This window comes from Sander lucioperca, chromosome 4, assembly GCF_008315115.2.
Source record: "Sander lucioperca isolate FBNREF2018 chromosome 4, SLUC_FBN_1.2, whole genome shotgun sequence".
Taxonomy (NCBI): Eukaryota; Metazoa; Chordata; class Actinopteri; order Perciformes; family Percidae; genus Sander; species Sander lucioperca.
The window spans coordinates 17,640,062-17,658,418 of NC_050176.1; the positions used below are offsets into that span (position 1 = coordinate 17,640,062).

The following is an 18,357-nucleotide window of genomic DNA, read 5'->3' on the forward strand; positions in this document are numbered from 1 at the left end:
GTATACAGCGTGTGTTGTGTATATTTGTATGTGGAAGAAATGATTTTTCACTTTTCAAATATACTGTGCATGTCTGTGACTAACTTTTTTTTTTTGTAATCAATAGTTAACAGTAATTCTGGCTAAAAAATGAGTCACCTAAATATTTATTTCAGACTAATGCATTTATTTATTTAATCAGGAGCTATGTGAGGTGAGCTGTTTGGGTGAGATGGGCGTGAATCACAATATTGGCAGTAACATAGCAGCTGAAGCTGAAAGGAGGAGGTTGCTTGCACGCCTCGCATCATCTCGACATGGGGCCGACCCGGAACTGGTAATGACCTGCGGTATACTGACTACAGAGGCCCAGGGGCCAGAAACTCTCTCTCTCTCTCTCTCTCTCTTTTTTTTTTTGGAATGTTTGTATGGAAACATTAAAAAGTGAACCAGTGCGACCGGAGTGCCATTTGTCTGCCCAGGCGCTGTCCTGGGTGCTGAACTGAACCAAGTGTCTGTTTCCCCACACTCAGTCTCCCTCTCCCTGTTTTGCTCCACTCTTCCTCTCTAACACAGACCTTTTCTCTGTCTTCTTTACAGTGTTTTCTCTCGCTCACTTGCTACCCCTTCCTATTCCTCTCTCTTCCACTCACTTTGTCTTGCGTACACATACACATGCATTGCTCACCATTAATTCCAGCATCTCGCTCTCTCTTTCTCTCGCTCCCTTTTTTTCCTCTCTCTCACTCTTTTTCTTTCTTTCTCTCTCTCTTTTTTCTCTCTCACACTCTTCTCTCTCTCTCTCTCTCCCTCTCTCTCTCCCCCTCTCTCTCTCTCTCTCCCTCTGTGTGTCTCTCTCCCTCTCTCTCTCTCTCTCTCTCTCTCTCTCTCTCTCTCTCTCGCTCTCTCTCTCTCTCTCTCTGTCTCTCTCCCTCTCTCTCCCCCCTCTCTCTGTCTCTCTCTCCCCCCTCCCTCTCTCTCTCTCTCTCTCTCTCTCTCTCTCTCTCTATCTTGCTCTTTCTCTTTCTCTCGCTTGTTTTCTCTCACTTTCTTCGGCACGCGCGCGCGCACACACAAAGGCCCTTTTTCCTCCCACCTGTACCCTCTGGCAGAGACACGGAGCCTGTGGCTTGTGGAAATAAACGCAAAGACAGATGAAATATAATATTTTGCTATTTCAAGTTAAACTAGTACTTATTACATAGCCTAAGCTTGACGTGGTGTTTTTTTTTAAATAGCTATATCAATCACTAAGGAATTGACGTTTTCAGATCTTCCATTTCTTCTCTGAGATGAAATCCCCCGCGGAGCCCGTCCATGTTGTGTGCGTAGGCTCAAGCGGCGACTGGGCAAACTGTTGGTAACAAACCCCCCATCCCACCCCGCCTCACCCACACCCCACCGCTTGGAGATGCACCGGGGACCCGCCAAACAATCGCAACAGGCAGGTGTAGTCTCTCCGCTGTATCATTTTTTTTTCTTTTCTCTAGTCCCTCAGGGTTAACTGCTTCACGGTTTTTGATTCAATAACTCACATTTGCGCCTCAGTTGAGGAATTCCCCGAGTTTGGAGGGACACGCCGCGCAGCGAGAGCGGGGGCGGTGGACGGTAACCTTCAGTTTATCGGCTTTGCCTGGAATTCATCAGGACATCGTTTTGGAGAACCTCGCGGGGTCGTGGGGGGCATTGTTTGAAAGTGGACAGACGGAGAGCTAAGGGGCTTGACGCTCCTGCATATCTTTTTCGATTCTTTCCCTGATATCCTCCGGTGCTACGACACCGACCTGCCGTCTAGAGCCGCCCCGTAACCTCTCCAGTCTCGGGCGCGTCAGTCTGCGCTGATGGAGCCATCACTCCTTTGGTCAACTTGGATATCGTTTCTGGGCCCCTCGTCAATATAAGTTCCCCTGTTTCGGTGAACAGAAGAGAATACAAAAAGACGGGAAAGAAGGACAGGACAGGAAGACACGTGGGGTTCCCGAGGCGCACCGTCGGATCCGGTTTTGATGCGCGCAGGTGTCCAATTCATCATCTTATGTTTTCTCTCTCTTCGTGAGCTGCTACCTTACAGAGTTCTGCGCAAAACTAAACATGTTCAAGAGGAAGACGTTCAGCCGAAGTGCTTTGAACACAGGAATGCTCCTGGTCGGATATTGGCTCTGGGTTTAAGGGGGAATCACTCGGATATCAAACCTCTCCAGCGGAGGCGCAGCGGAGGCTCTGGAGTTACGGAGAGCAGGAGAGAAGAATTTGAAAGTAGATCTTATATTTGCGGATTACCAGGCTTTTTCTTCTCCTGAGACACTGTAGACGCGCTATTCTTTGATGTCTGAAAAGGTAAAATATATATATTTTTTCCTCCCTACATTTTTCTGTTGCTTTTATCTCAGACCAAGCATTAGTAAAAAGCGTTGGTCGAATGGGATGAAGTCGGAGATAAAGAAATATAACCATCAATATAAACAAGGACCAATAAGGTTTCTTCTCACATGGGCGTTAATTTATGGCTGTTGATGCAGTACATTCTCACTTTGCAACATCACTTTGAAACCTTGTGTTACCAGCTATGAATACATCATAATCTGTCTTTAAGTGTCAAAATAAGAAGACCATTTCATAATAATTGTTTTTTACATATAGGCCAACATTACGCATTGGAAAAAACAAGACAACATATGCCCAAAGACACAAAAACAAAATACATTTTCATATAAATCATAAAATAGGCTATAATTAAGATCGTTAATTATTTATTGCACATAATGTATAATGCTTTTCGTGGGATTGTTATGGGGGTTCAAGGCTCTGTTGGTAATTGAAGGAAAGGGCAAATTCAATAGAAGAGAGAGAGAGAGAAAAAAAAAGGTGCTTTTCAATTACGTGACGCACCTGCAGGTCGGTCCAACCGCGAGGGGGATAATGAATTTCTATTTTCCTTATATTGCTCTGGGTCAACAGGTCCGTGAGTCTCTCTCTCTCTCTCTCTCTCTCTCTCTCTCTCTCTCTCTCTCTCTCTCTCTCTCTCTCTCTGTTTGTGTGTGTGTGTGTGCCTGCAGACTAAATCTAAGGACAAAAATATGAAAACTGAAGAAAGTATTGACCCTCCTTGTTTTTCAGCATTAGTGCAGTTCAGCCATGGTTGTTTAGGCAAATCTTAGCCCTCTTGTTTGTATTGATTTTCAGCAGTAAAGCGACCAAATAGGCAACAGGGGACGCTCTTTCAACTGATTTTGAGCTAACCCACTGCCTTTTCTAAATCCATGAGGTTTGTTGCTGCAGGTTACATATTAGATCACTTTGCACTATGTATTTTTATGTCAAGCTATAGCTAACGCACAATGAATAGATGGATACAATCGATTGCAATTGTGATGAATAGGGAGTATTGCATTACTGTTTTAGCTTCGTAATGTATCCAATTTGCTGTATGGATTAAAGTGAGCATAATGTGATGCATTCATTTCATGCAGTGACTGAAGTGCATGATAGACGGTAGGCTTGGTCTGGAGGGAGGGAGAAATAGATAGATAGATAGATAGATATACAGACTGCAGTTTGCTTCCTAATAAACAAGACACTTTGTGTATCATTGCTGCTGGATAAAACCGGTTAAAGAGTAAAGATGCAAAAGGAGAGGCAATTAAAGTCCCACAGGATGAGATTTCATCTCATCATCGAGAATGATCAGAAGGAGGGGTGTAATTGGCTCATTAGTGTTCCCCTGTACATGCTTGGCCTATCACACAAGGACACAATTTGTGAGGGCAACACGACATTTCCATAAAAAACATGATACCTTAGAGTTAACATTCCATCCTCCAAAAAGGACTAAGGCTTTCGTTTTACCACTGTGGTGGCCTCAAGCAATGAACTACATTCCCAGCTGTCTCAGTGGTGATGCTCAGCAGTGAGTGATCACATTGTCATGGGTTTCTTCATTTGTGAATATGTTAAAGCTTTAGTGCTTAACTTTTTTTATATTAATGAGCATCCGTTACATTCAAGCCATTGCCACAAGGCAAATTAAGACTGTCAGCTCCGCAAAACACTCTCTCTCTTCTTCTCAGTATGGCTATGCTTACAACATGGTGTTGTCCGGCGACTTTCACGTGCAGAAACTTGAGTGAAGACAATTACCTCTTCTGAAGAGTCCATGTTGTTTTTTTTAATCCTCTGTGTCCTCCTTGGTTACAAGCAGCTGCATGGAAGGGGGGCTGGGGGTGGTGCGCGATCACAGAAGGCTTGTATCATGTGGATGCAACAACAGTGTTGTTGTCATTACTTAAAAGTCTTCATGGGAGAGACAGAAACCACGTGCTGTAGCTTTAAATAGGATTTTAAGATTTGGAAGAACCACTGGCACCAGTAAAATCTGCCAAGCACAAGGACTTTCTCTGGATAAAAACATATAAACATAAGTTTCTCTCATTCACATGTGGGAGTTTCCCTGCTGTCTGGCCACTCAGCGTTCACGTTGTTTTTCATAGAAGTAGTCCCTCAAATAGACTCAACAGCTACAGTGTACTCAATTTAAAATTCAGTGTATCAATCTCGAAGGATGTTGAATACACCTCTAGTTGCTACTGCCAACTCACTCACTGCGACTCGGATCCTGACCCTCCACATGGGGTGGAATTTACGAGTTGCGATGAAGTAGATGATGTTGGAAATAAGACCAATTGACATATAAAAGCACAGATGTTGATTGCAATTCAATACCTGGGTCCTTTAGAGCAGTGGTTCCCAACCTTTTTTCCTTGGCACCCCCCCTACTTATGTCTAAGAAAAGCTGAGCCCCCCCTCCGAAACCGAAGTTGAGGTAACTCTCGAGATAGAGCCTTACTTTCTTTTATGATACAGAGGAGTTATCAGCACTTTTACGTTTCACCACTATGTTTCGTTCATAAAATAGTCATGCTGTGGTGGCAGGAAAAATTAGGATGATAGCAGCTAGCAGCTGACCTGATGACAGCAAGGGTCCCAGGTTAAGAGGTCCCGGAGGTTTGGCCTACCAAGTAGCCTGCCTACAATTTTAGGCAACAACAAAAATATATAGTTTTTATACAGACTTTTGTATACATTATATATTCTAGTGTATTATCATAATTTGTTTAACATGTGCAAATATTTTTTTTTTTACCTCAACCTCAAACCAGATAAAGACTTGCGCACCCCCTGTGATCTTTGCCGCCCCCTTGAGGGTTCCCCGGACCTCAGGTTGGGAACCACTGCTTTAAAGCATGGTGCTTTGGGGTAATTGGAGTGAGAATGAATGGCTGAGTTGAGTCAAGGCCAGTACAAAGCGCTGTCTTTGGTTGCAAACCGTGAGAATACGCCGTTTTTTTATTTAATTTGTAGTGTACTGCCAGCTTAAAGGCTTTGTTGGCTATGTTTGTGTGAAAATGTAATGTTCATTTAATTCCAACTTCATTTCACATCCTATATGCATTCGACTCCTGTGCGTTCTGGAAATCACCAATTTCTGGCTTTGAGATAAAAGTGGCTTAGCTCATTGCTGTAAAGCAACACACATCCAACACAACGACAGCTGCATCCAGTAGCTCATGGGGCTTGTTTGGGTTTTAGTGTGGCTTAACGCTGGCTGTAGTCCCTTTTTAAGTGGATGATCTTTGGATGACTGGTTGACACGGCTGCTGAGGGAGCGATACAGTAAGTATAGTTTTGTGTGTGAGGGAGAGAGAGACAGCCAGTGAACACATAATACAGGAGTTGCATTGCTTGCTTTCCCTTGTGGCCTTCAGTATACCCATGGCTGTTGATGCTTGTAAACAGGAGGAGAACTTTTTGGGTCACACAAAGGCTTACTTAAGTACTTTCAAAAAGTGAAGAAAAGGTAGCACATCTCAAGTTCGGTATAGACAGTATTTTGTCCTCCTTAACTTTGGAACTTCAGATATGCTACCTTTTTCTTCACTTTTGCAAACAGCGTATTTGTACAGTGTGGTATTAGTACTTTTCCTAAGTAAAGGATCTAAATACTTCTTCCACCACTGGAGGACAGAGCGCTGTAATACCACTATAGACATACAGAATGAGCATTAACTCACATTCTCCACCGGGTGCGTCTGTGCTGCGTTCCAGTTTTGTTCCGTCCTCCGCCACGCGCCATACCACACCGGGAGCGTCTCAGAAGCGGAGCGTCTCAGAAGCGGAGCGTCTAGCTGCCCGACTCACAGATTTTATTGTCTCTACAAGTACTTTACAGAACAATCACGTGTTTATTAAGCTAGTATCTACCTTCCACTCCAAGCACCCCTGCAATTAAAGTCCATGCCTTCTCTTTTCTGGTGTTGTCCTTATTAAAAAGATCTGTGGTGTTGTATTATGTTTTCCCACCTCCAAGATGAATCTCTTGTTGTCCGTGGTGTTGTAAAGGAGACGTATACGATGTTGGGGGGTGTCTTTTGGTAAATTGTCTCGTTGTTTCTCTTCCTGCTTGGCTGTCCGATCGCCCCTCAGCTCGTGTGAAAATAGACCTGGCGCGTATCTTGCGCTTCACGCACGCCTCCGGAACACATCGCAGACGCACCTGGTGGAAAATAGGGGTTAGAGAGCAGCCGACTCAAAGTGAGCACCAGGTACAGATTGACATTCCCTCAAGGTCTCCTCCCAATCTAATCCCCTCATCCACTGAACCAACTTGGTCAGACACCATCTCTCTGACCAAGGGGAAGGTGGTTGAGGGGGGTGGGGGTCCCAGGCCAATGACCATGAGCCAATCACAGTTAGTGTCTGAGGAGGTATGTGTGTGACCTACAGTGCAGAGCTTGATATTGTCTTGGAGGAAGGCTAAACGAGGACCCATTGGGATTGTTGGTGCCTGTGCATGTGTGTTTGTGCGTGTCTTAAAAGATACCTGTACCTTTTTTTTAGTGTTGGTCCCTTTTTTGTAACGGGACTAGGACTGGGCAATATATCAATATAAATCAATCTCGTCTACGATTTTGGATATCGTAACATCGTTATATGACGGAAGTGTTGTCTTTTGCTGGTTTTACAGGCATCATTCCAGTAAAGTGATGTCATTTTACCCACTTAGTCATTATATCCACATTGCTCATGATTATTTATCACAAATCTCATTGTGTAAATATTTTCCCATATCATCAAATATAATTTCCCCATATCACCAAGCCCTACACAGTACACATGCTTGTGAATGTGAGTGAATGTGCTGTGTGCATGTCCTTAGTTTTTGTACAGCGATTGCTTGTATGTAATAGTACCGTGTGGAGTTTTTTTCCACCACTACTGGTCCTATGGAGCAGTGCTTTGATGAGTGGGTCCCCGTATCTTTCGGCTATGTACTTAAACAGATACATAAACACACACACACACACACACACACACACACAAGCACGGAGGTGTCACAATTCATTTCCTATCAAATGCAGGTAGTAAAAATTAAACATTGCACAGGGTTAAACATAGCAATGTGGCAGGAGAGGAGAAGACTGTGGATGATAACATGGATATAAACAAGGCAGGTTTCACAATGTTTAGAAAATCATCTTTATTAATGTTTTATAAGGAAATAAATGCATTCAATATGCCTCAAGGATACACACAGTGTGTTTCTATGAGAAACGCTGAATGAAAACATAACTTTTTACAAGAAAACTCTTAAGAATAAGATGCTTATTTTCTGTAAGTAACTTTCTGAAATTCACAGCTTTTTAAAATATGTGCAGGCATTTGATTTGGGGTCAATAGTGTAGTACATTTTGGCAAGTTAAATGCTTACACACAGTAACTAAATGCTGACAAGTGGAAACACAAAACGTATAACAGAGTAGAAATCGCTTTACATTCAGCATTCGGCCACAGCTACACAGTGCATTGGATACACATGCAAAACAGTGATAATTCTCCTTTGAAGGCTGTCATATCTGCCCCGAACTGTGTCAGAACATATCGTATCATTCCTTAGAGAGGAATGCTTCCAGCTCAATGATGGATTGGAGGAGATGGAAATCTACTTGGCTTTCCAAGACTCCTGATAACGTCCCATCAAGATTTAATGATCTTTAGATCTGGTGATTAAAGAGGCAAAGTAAGGTGTTTAGCGTCATCATGGTGGTCAGTGTTTCCCACAGAATTAGATTCTACTTGCGGTGGTAGCTGACCCGGGGGTGGGGGGTCCATGCGCGGAAAGAGGTGCAGAATTCTTATATTGATTGTACTGCAAATATTTTTGGCAACTTTGTATAACAGCTTAAATAGACAACCTGCCCACAGTCCCATCCTCAAGGCTATAATGGTGCAGGGGCAGTTACAGCACACAATGTAATCTTTTTAACAAACAAAAAAACTAAAAATTTGGCTGTGGGTCCTTCCTCTAGGAAATTCTGAGCATCAAAAACTTAATTTCCTGCATTCTGATACATTTTCAGGCACAAATTTATGATGAAAACATATGTCATGGAAAATAAAAAATTCTGCAGGTAACCATTAATTTTCTTTTTTTAAATGTAATGGTATATAGGGCCTAATGCAGTAAGGGAAGGGGGCTTTCACATCTGACAACAAAGTCCAGTTCATTTGATTAGTATGAACAGGGCATAACCGTATCTTTTTCCCAAGGAGCACGCTTTGCTTTTGTAGGAGTGACTTACAGTACATAAGGTAACTGCTATTACTGTTGTAGCTAATTTGTACAATAGTACAATCGTGTTATGAATACAAAACATTATGAAGTGCAATATTTTCTAATTTTAAATATTGATAAATAAATTGTCAGTGATGTTGAATAGCCTATAGGCCTACAGTAGTGTAACGGACCACCCCTACAGTTCGGCAGGCATGTGAACTGCGGATTAATTGCAAATGTAACCATCACAGTGTGGAATACAGTTTAACTGCTGCTGTTACGTGAACGGGGCTCAGCAGAGAGCTGATATAAAGCCTTAAGCTGCAGCTTATTCAGGGAGTCAAGTTAATGCCGCTATACGTAGGCTACTCCCATATGGCTCGCATCAGGTGTTAAAATGAACTGTACCATAACACGGAAAAAAAGGATCAGTTGGAGCTTGCGTTGACTGAGAGTGCTGCGTCCAAAAGCAGCGGTTTCTCGTTGTGCCGGCGGTCCCCAGAGCAGCATGGTCACCTGGAGAGTCCGGTACAGTCTGACTCTGCAAATGGATATATCATCAGTGCTATACAGCGGAGTGTTCAGATCCAGTCAAATCAGCGCCAGCTGCATGTGTATATACAGTAGTGACTGTGGATGAGAGGGAGCCTGGCTGCTGAAAATCAGACGTTTTGCCACTCGTGAAATTCCTTTGGTGCTGGCCAAAACGTTCTCTTTGCCGTAAAACACTGAATAAATACCAGTAATAAATTCATAATACTAACCATTAAACTCCGGATGGACTCCAGCCGTCTTCTCTGCGGGGAAAAAGGAACTTCTTCTTCTGTGTGTGTGTTAATTAGCGGATCGCAAACGAAGTTTAAGGCTCATACCGCCACCTACATTACTGTATTAGAGTGTGTAGCATTATCAATGGCATTATCAATGGCATTAATTAATCTGCACAGAGGAGCTATTCACAGTTGTGTGTGTGTGTGTGTGTGTGTGTGTGTGTGTGTGTGTGTGTGTGTGTGTGTGACTGAGAGAGAGAATATACTATGTGGCGGTCAAAATTGATTGTGTGTCGGGCCGCCACAAATATATCGATGTATGGGAAACACTGGTGGTCATGAAAGCAGTGTTGAATTTGTTTAGCAATGTGTGCAGAGGGCCTTATCTTAGAATATGGCAGCAGGGAACAGTGTTGACACTTTGTCTTTCATTATATATGACCCAGCCGAGGGGGTTTGACTGAATGACTCCCAAGAGATAGCCGGCTGCACCGTTACAGATAAACCACATTGTGACACATACAGTAACAGTTCACTGTGGGTTGAGAATACCCTGTGGGTGTTTTTCTAAATGTAAACCTGTCCAGATGTACTGTAGGGAAAAGGATGGGAGATCATTATATTGCTTTTCCAATGCTGAAGGCTCCATGTTATGTGTCATTTTGCACTGGCCTTGGATTTTGATTGACAGCCCTGTTATGAGCACTGGGTTTGGGAATCTCTTGAGGTAGAGTTTTTGTGGATGTTGACTGTGTCATAGGTGTTGATTTAGTTCTACAACTCAGTTCTTGAGTCTGTAAATTCATGCTTTTAGCAATTTTTCTGTGAAGTCTCCATCTGTCCCTGTCAGCGAGCGTTGACTCCCTTTTTCTCTTTACCAAAGACTGTTTGTTTACTTCTGTGTCTTGTTAAATAATTCAGCTGTTTTTGTGACAGATGCACCTTCAGGTTGAGTGCCAACTATTTTGGATCTCAGTTGCTTCAAGGTGTTTGGGAAAACTCTGGCAGAAAGGTGATGGTTGTCAGACCTTATTTTTGGGGCAACGTGCTCGTTCAAAAGTTGTTTTAGTCGTGCAACAGAAAACTCAGATTGAACAGATAGTCTAGCTAACTGTCTGGATTTACCCTGCAGAGATCTGAGGAGTGGTTAACCATAGCCCTCAAAAATAAGAGTTTAGAATGGCAACACAAAGAAAGCGGAAGGTGAGGGACATCCGGGCGAAGATGAGGGACATCCGGTGGATCTACCGGAGCAATCCCATAAATGAACTGTCATCGATATAGACTAAATGAGCAGTGGTGCTACATTACAGAGCGAAGAGTATTTATTTAAGGGGATGAGGTGATTGTTTAAATCATCATCTACCGACTATATTGAAAACAAGATGAGATGTGTCTCATTCAGCTCCGCAGGTGATTGGTGGGTCAATCCCACCGTCTACTTGCTTTGCTGTAATTTTTTAGAGCAGCACATCGTTTCCAACCTCTGCTATCCAATATCCTGGGGGGAAACCTTAATGAAAAGAATGAGATGCCCGCACTCTGCTGATACTCCCATACGTTTATTGTGCTGCAACGTTTCGAAGTGGGCAGCTACGGGACTGCGTTCATCCCCCGTTCTAATGCTGCTCCTGTGTTCACAGTTGTGCGCGAGGAAACCTTAATGAAACACACAGTGTACTTGTGAAGTGTTGTGCTGTCTTCTGCTATTACAGTGGATGCACTTTGGGATGATGGTGTGTTCCACATTTGTTACTATGGAAGACAGATTATGAGGTTTTCCCTCTCGTCCACCATGCAGCACTCAGTGCTCAGTAATGGGAGCTACTGTCCGCACTAACAACCCTCAATCACTGCAAGGCTTGCTGGGATCGATATATCCTCATAACTCAGGGAGCTGACCCTGCCCGCAGATCATTACTGCCCACTGGAGACCAGGCTGACACACACACACACACACACACACACACACACACACATATATACACACACACACACACACACACACACACACACACACACACACACATATATACACACACACACACACACACACACACACACACACACACACACACACACACACACACACCCACCCAATCACACATGCACACACATAGATGTTGTCTCTGCTAACTTACCAACCATCCCAAAAGGCTTTAAATATCCTTGAAGGGAAGATTGGACACACACACACACACACACACACACACACACACACACACACACACGCGCACACACACACACACACACACACACGCACACACACGCACACACACACACACACACACACACACACACACACACACACAAACCCTCAGTGCAGCCCAGTGGTGCAAAGACAATTGAGTGCCGGGGGGCTGCAGGTAGAGGAGATGCAGTCGGGGAATACAGCTGATGAACAGAGCAAATGACAACTAGACAAGGGACTCCCTCACTGTGAATAGCTTTTCCTTGTGTTTTTTATTGTTTATATTACTATCATTATGAGACATTTTTTGAGTAATGTTGAAACATGGAGGGTCAAGAAATTAATTTGACAAATAAATCAAGAAGAGTCATGCCACCAGACTGGACTACTGTAACGCACTACTCATTGGGATTCCTAGAAAGAGTCTGCAGAGGCTTCAGTACATCCAAAACTCTGCAGCTAGGATCCTGATGAGAGTGCGGAAACATGAGCACATTACCCCCATTCTCCACTCACTCCACTGGCTTCCCGTCTCCACCAGGATTGAGTACAAGGTTTCCCTCCTCACACATCAATGCATCCATGGACATGCCCCCCCCCTACCTCAAAGAACTTATCAACCCACAAAACACAACACGCTCCCTCCGCTCCACTCACTCAAACCTCCTCCACTTACCCAGAACCAGACTCAGGACAATGGGAGATAGGGCTTTCTGTGCTGCTGGCCCACGTCTGTGGAACGCCCTCCCTGACACCTTGAGGGCACCTCAATCCACTGACTGTTTTAAAAAAGGTCTTAAGACATTTCTTTTTAGCAAAGCTTTTGGTCCCCTTTAGAATTTTTTCTTTTTTGTTTCTTTTCTTTGTTGTATTTTAAACTGCTGATCCTTGATGAAAAGTGCATTATAAATTAAATGTATTATTATTATTATTATTATTATTATTGCCAACAACTTTGAGACAATAAGGTTTTGCTTGAATTTACACACATGGCTTCCCTAACTTTGTCCCCATTCTACCCACTGTTTAAATTGTGTGCCTATCAAATCAAAGCAAAATAAATATTCCATATATACAAAGGAGTTCATGATAGAGTATATTGTCTTTTATACGCAAAGATATCAAGTCTACATTTATCCAGGCAAACGTCCGAAACTAACGATTATTTTCATTGTCGATTATTTTCTGGATTAACCGATCCGTTGTCTGGACTATAAAATTTCAAACAATGGTGAAAAATGTCGATCAGTGTTTTCCAAAGCCCAAAATGATGTCCTCAAATGTCATGTTTTGCTCACAACTCAAAGTCATTCAGTTTACGTTTATAGAGAAGTAAAGAATCTAGAAAATATTCACATTTCAGAAGCTGGAAAGATAATTTCTACTTTATTACTAAATTGGTTAGGTTAGGTATACATTTGAAAATAATGTTCGTACAGTAAATGCTCTATCTACTATCTGCGTGGCTCTAGGGATGGAAGTTGGTTGGTCATTCGTGTGTGTGTGTGTGTGTGTGTGTGTGTGTGTGTGTGTGTGTGTGTGTGTGTGTGTGTTTTTTTTTTTTCTATTCTATTACTGTCGTCCTGACTCTGACCCAGCCTTAATAGGGTTTGGCTTTGAGTGTTTGTGCTTCTCCTTCTATTATATCTATATTTAGGCTTCTGTCTCCCTCATTTATGAAGGCTGTGCTCCATGGACAAACAAGTTGTTATGACGAGTGCAGAGCACTTCCTCGACTCCCAAACTGCTCAGAGGGGGTTGGTCATTTGGAGTCAAAATACAGAGCCAACAGAGCAGGGGATTGAAATGTTAGTTTCCACTGTGACTGGGGAATTGTTCAGCTTCTCAACTGCTTGATAATGCCAAAGTGGATGGACAAGTTTGTATTAATTACGTAGTTCTTTCACCATTGGTTTTTATATTGGCATGTAATGTTTTAATCTACTTAGCGATTGTGTGGAGCTATAGTTTTAGTTTGATAAGTTGAGCCTTATTCAGCAGCAGCACTTTGTCTTTTTTAATACGTTATGAGGAAACTTTCCAGCCACAGTCCAAATTAAAAAAAGTTTCAATTATTCTCTGGCTTCTGTCCCACTCTGGTCTTTTAATGTGAGTTTAACAGCTCCATTTCTCGGCTCAGTCAACAGCTGAGACAGCACTTCCTTCATAACTGAAATGACCAAGTAGGCACAACACTTGGCCAGTTCAATGAATGATGAATGTTACCACACATTTCACATTTCAGTACATTAATTGGCTGAAAGTGGTGGATAAAATTACAGACAAATAAGATGACTGATTTGTTCCTTGTGTGTGTGTGTGTGTGTGTGTGTGTGTGTGTGTGTGTGTGTGTGTGAATGCATAGGCGATGGATTGAGACAAAATGTGATGCAACTCCTCCACCAATGGCAGTTGTCCCTGACCATTTTCATATACTGTAGGCACAATTAAAGCAATGATTCAAGTATGAAAGAAAAAGGTGATACATTATATTTATTTTAAGATGCTTCATCTTAAATTATTCTTTGTAATCCTCATCAATTGTAGATAAATAAAACAAAAATGAACTTATAATCAACTTTTCTTAGGGTATTTTGAATTATTTGTATTTGTGTAATTAGTACTGCTATACAAATAGGAACCCCACTAAAATGTCAGGATGAAACAATCGGATTATAAAAATACAGGTCACAGCACGAAAAACATTCCTGACCTCGGAAAAACAAACAAAAAAAAAAAAAAAAAAAAACTTAACTCAAGGTCCACTTACTAGCTTCTTCCAGGGGCTCTGAAGCACATTTCACTGTCTTCCACATCTGGTGGAGTTTGCTCAGTTGTCACAGTGATAGTTCAGTTTCCATCATGTGACAACTTCATCTGCTGAGGAAAAAGCTAGTAAGTGGACCTTGTAGTTTAACTGTTAACTGTTAACAGCTTATTAGCGTTTCACTCCATTTTCCTCTCGTTTACTGTAAGCACACAGACATCTCTATGAAGGTTTAGGACTAAAGGCAGGATCTGTGGAAATTGCAGTCACATCTGAATTGGAGTTGAAATAAATCCCAGAAGAACCCATGTTCAACATCGTAAGAAGCATCACCCTAAAGTGGTAAAATAAGTTAGACTCAGTGGATCAAATGATCACACGGCGTAGACGGAAATAAAACAAGTCAAGTCTTTGAAGTGCTGCCGGAGAAATCTACATCTGCCCTACTGTGCCATAAAAAGTGCATGATGCGGGGGAAATGCTGTTTTTTGTGGTTAATGTCATAACATAAACCTTAGAAGAGGAAGGTGATTTGTCCTTTCTCAAGTTTCCCTTTGAACAGTATTCCCAATGCTAGTTGGCACTCATGGTTTGAGACTATGGATAATAATGCAGCAGCAGGAGCTGAACTGTGTTCCTCTGTGGGGTGGATCACACACTGGTGTGTGTGTGTGTGTGTGTGTGCGTGTGCGTGTGCGTGTGCGTGTGCGTGTGCGTGTGTGTGTGTGTGTGTGTGTGTGTGTGTGTGTGTGTGATGGAGGTGAATATCATATTTTGTGTGTGGAGTGAGATTAAAAAAAAGACCGCTATGCAAGAGTGATTAAAGTAAGAGAAAGCCTGACATTTATGGTCCTAGAATGCAGGAGGTAAACACAGAACAGAGCACAGAACATAGACATATCAGTTCTAAATTACATTTTCATTTCTTTATCTACACTGTCTACATCACTTTTCGTTCACATTTTACCATCTGTCATTTTGACAGCGAGTTTGGCAAGAAGTTACTTGGACTACATTGTTGCTCCGGTGGCTTTGTGCGTCCTCTCTGCAGAGCGCTCGTAAAAGCAGGGCAGAGGGGGAAAGCATCTGTTCATCAGTATGCATAGAGCTTAGCTATTTGTGCCAAACTGTACACAGAACCTGAGCTGAGACAACCTACAATACACCCACAAGTAGCAGCCAAACATCACAGTTTACAGTTATATGCTGTTTTGTTTTGAAAGTCCCAATGAAAGATACTGTATATTAAGCATTTTGTTTGTTTTTGTAACATCATCACTGTACAGTATATGTGGATTAACAATCATTTTATAATTTTTGTATGAGTCATTACTCCAGAGAAGAACCAATATGAACTTTACTGCTCATTAATTCAATGTTGTGTATGGCACACATCTTGCCACAGATTATCTTTGAAGTTTGGCTCTTCCATCTGATGCAACACAATGCAACAGGGCCGGTGTGAAGCACGGACATAAGGCAACATTAGTGTCAGTGGAACTTTCGATATATGTACAGCGTATATACTAATAATATAGAAATATTAATAAATCAGTCTGGAATTGGGGCGTAACAATACACACATCCGGCCTACTCAGCCTACACGGGGAATTTTCCAAGTCAGGAACTCATTTTTCAGATTTTTCTTACTCAACATGAATGCAACACAAATGCCATATCTCACAATGTTAACGGTAGTGAACATTTTTATTTTGTACCCGCCCCCGTGATTTAGAACCTCTCCAAAATGTAACAGGTTCTTCCTTGGCCCGTGCTACACCCTCTTACCAAGTTTCATGGAAATCGGGCCAGTAGTATTTCCGTAATCCTGCTGACAAACACACCAACCAAGCCGAAAACATAACCTCCTTGGGGAAAGTCGTTTACGTTTCACTGTTAGCATGAGAGTCCTGTGTAAGAATAAAACATTGCTAATGCTAATGTTCTACCTGTTCAGCCAAAAAGCGCCACTTCTTTCCAACCTCTTCTGGCATTTCTCTTCTTCCTCAACCTGCACTTCGGTGTCTCTCCTTGCATGTCTTTTAAACAGCTCTATTATTTCACATACACCCCCCCCCCCGGCGCCTCCTCTCGTCCTCATATTTTCTCCCGGTCCTCTCGTTCTTCCTCTTCTCTTTATTTCCTTCATATCTGTAATTAATCCTCGCTCGCCCCCGCTCTCATTTCCAACCAGCCTGTAATATCGCCATCATTGTTTGCTGCTCCCACCACTTTTTTTTTTAAAGGGATATACTGTGTGTGTGTGTGTGTGTGTGTGTGTGTGTGTGTGTGTGTGAGAGTGTGTGTGAGAGAGAGAGTCTTATTGTTCATATCTACTGGTGTCTCCCATTGTTTGTTTATAGAGGCACATGATTGCATGCATGCTATTAAAGTGTTTGTGTGTGAGCGTGTGTGTGTGTGTGTGTGTGTGTGTGTGTGTGTGTGTGTGTGTGTGTGTGTGTCTCTGCATGTGTCTGGATGCAAGAATGCGTGTGCATCCCTGTCATTTCACACCTGGTTGTCAGGAGTGGTTACTCAGTGTCGATGGCAGCCAGCTGATAATTAAAGCAAAGCCGAGCACAGAACGACAGACAGAAGAGAGGGATGAGCAACGAGAGGAAACACGGGAGCCATGAAGCAAAAGAGACACGCGGCCTTCTGAGACAGAGAGAAAGAGATTGAGTGTGTGTGCATGTTTGGGTCTAAATGCCTGTGGTTTTAAATTTATTTTATGTTTTATATTGGAACTATATGAAAACAAACTATATGAATCGTAATGAAAATGGGAAGACGTAGGATAATTTATCATTAGATATTACAAATGTGTATAGATATTTAAAGTGCTATTACTAACGTATAACTGTTAACTAAACAAACAGCATTTTTTTAGGGACGTTTGTGTGTGTGTGTGTGTGTGTGTGTGTGTGTGTGGGTGTGGGTGTGCGTCTGCTTGTGCGTGCATGCTAGCAATAATACGTATACACATATCTCTCTCTTTCTCTCGGTCTCTCTCTCTCTGCCTTTGCAACCAAACCAAATCCACCCACCTCTACTGACAGTTATTGTTATTTTTTGCTTCTGCTTCTGAACCATCTGGAAAGCTGTTGCATCACTTGACCTGCACACCACCGACAACCTCCCCATCTCTAATTCAAGTTCTAGGAATTCCATTTATTTGGGAAAATAGATTCTTCTTGTTGAGGCTCTTGTTGCAGCGTAGGATCGGTTTGAGGGTTTACATGCACTTTGGTCTGTTCTGGGTCGTTTTCGGCCATTGTTCCTTTCCAATGATAATAAGATTATTCGGTACCACTTTACTTAAGGTGGTAAGGTATCTACATAAGAGTGACGTGACACTGTCATGAACACATGACACTGTCATGAACACATGACACAGTCATGACACATGAACCCTAACTCTAACCCTAACTTGTCACGCCAAAAACCGAATGACACTTACTAAAAGAAGCGTTATGTCATAAACGTTTATGACTTGTTTATAATGTTTATGACACGTTCATGACAGTGTCATGCCACTCTTATGTAGATACCTTCAAGTAAAGTGTAACGGATTATTCTTACTGCATTAATGGCTGAGATCTGGGAGTGTGTGGTGACACTGAGCAAGGAACACAAGTAGTCAAATGATTATGCAGGTTTTAATGAAGCCTCCATGACAGCCAAAAGGATTTAGAAGTGAAGAGGCAAAGCTGTTGGCTTGTTTACAACCTGTCTGATAGACCGACTGCTCATTTTGTTTTGCTCTGTCGGACTTCATTAGAGCGATTTTGCCATGCTCTCAGATCTCAGCAAACACCTTGGAAGTACAATGTTATCCTAACCAACAGGCCACTAACTATTAAATTAAGTCCCAAGTTATGATAAACTGGAATTGTCTTTAAAGTAACAGAATTACCGCTGGGTTTTCCCAACTACCAAATTTCTTTAACGTCATGCCAACAAGAATCCCAATTTCCTTGGTTACTGGTTTGGACAGCACACAAGTGCACATGCATGACAAAGACTTCAGACATATGGC

At 42.3% G+C, this 18,357-nt stretch overlaps 1 protein-coding gene across 2 annotated transcripts in view; it reads left to right on the forward strand.

Annotated features, from left to right (window-relative positions):
- LOC116042940 (voltage-dependent T-type calcium channel subunit alpha-1I-like) overlaps positions 1-18,357 on the forward strand; it is a 284,645-nt gene that overhangs the window by 12,213 nt on the left and 254,075 nt on the right. Inside the window, exon 1 of one of the 2 annotated variants that reach the window (XM_036000911.1) lies at positions 1,356-2,316. The exons of the other annotated variant lie outside the window; for it this stretch is intronic. The gene's annotated coding sequence lies outside the window, so the exon portion shown is untranslated. Of the gene's footprint in view, positions 1-1,355; positions 2,317-18,357 lie in introns of those variants that run through there. 2 annotated transcript variants of the gene reach the window in all.